Below are 1,113 nucleotides of genomic sequence, written 5' to 3'. Positions count from 1 at the left end.
TTAGCCTAGTGAGCCACGGCGCCGGCCTGCTCAAAAGAATTTTAACAAACATTAGAGCACAAGAATGTTTTTCTTCTTTCAATGAAATATGCCTTTTCTTAACATCATCTCCCTTGCTCCTCCTGCCCAGAAAGCATGGGTGTCCTGGATAAGTCTTTTACCCACTCGAGTAGGTCCGACCCAGACTTTGCCGGGATCCAACCCAGACTCTGCTATACAATGGTCAGTGAGCATGCCGGGATATAAATCCACGGTCCAGACCCCAGCATTTCCCACCTGTCCCCGATAGCCATGGGTGATTTCCCCACCGGCTCAGGTTTCAGCCTCAGCAGGACCAAGGGCAGCCTGTGTGCCTCTGCCCCTTCGTTCATGGCGAGGGCAGGAGCCCCAGCCTCGCCCAGGATGGGGATCCTCCAGATTGGGTCATTTCCCTGGGGACCGGGCCGGTGTAAAGAACCCATTTCTGGAAGGCGGACTCCAGAGAGTGCAGGAGAGCAGAACAAACCTGCGAGGTTCCAGGTGCTGCCGGGGACAGGAGGCATCGAGGCCCAGAGCAGTCCGAACCCTGCAGAGCTGCCTTCTTGTCCCTTACAAGGTGGAAGACCTCGGGAGCGGTAATAAATCCCATTGAAACAGTCAAAATGACAGTTCAGTAAGTTAAAGGCAAAGGTCCCACCGAGATTTAAACTCGGATCGCTGGATTCAGAGTCCAGAGTGCTCACCACTACACCATAAAACCGAGATTAAGACCTACCTGCTCTGGAGGCCTGTGGTCCGCAGTAACTGCCAGGCGCGGGCTCCTGAGGCGAGAAGACCACCTGGCTGCCCTGCGGCTGCCCGACCTCCCTAAGCACCGGTGGCCTGCGTGGCGCACATTGCGGCTCCCGCTTACTTCTCTGCAGTGGCCGGGCTCCGGAGCCCGAAACGTCTCCCTTCAAAGCCGGCGGTTGCCCGGGGAAGGTTCGGTCCCTGTGCCCTGGGAGCCGAGTCTCTGTGGCGCATTCAATTAGCGCGCGGATGGTCTCAGCTTCAGCTGTTGAGGCCATTTGGGGAGTGAACCAGAAGAAGGAAGACGTCTCTCTGTGTCTCCATCTTTCTCTAATTCTGTATTTC

General features: G+C 56.2%; 1 non-coding gene across 1 annotated transcript; it reads right to left on the bottom strand.

The window, feature by feature from the left end:
• Positions 1-667: 667 nt before the first annotated feature.
• Positions 668-739, bottom strand: TRNAQ-CUG (transfer RNA glutamine (anticodon CUG)). Its single transcript has one exon. It is a non-coding gene; the product is annotated as a tRNA-Gln (tRNA).
• Between the last annotated feature and the right edge of the window lie 374 nt (positions 740-1,113).

The sequence above is a fragment of the Oryctolagus cuniculus genome, chromosome 7 (assembly GCF_964237555.1).
Source record: "Oryctolagus cuniculus chromosome 7, mOryCun1.1, whole genome shotgun sequence".
NCBI classification, from domain to species: Eukaryota; Metazoa; Chordata; class Mammalia; order Lagomorpha; family Leporidae; genus Oryctolagus; species Oryctolagus cuniculus.
Note: the sequence above shows the minus strand (reverse complement) of the source record. Positions and strands in the feature narration are given on the sequence as shown.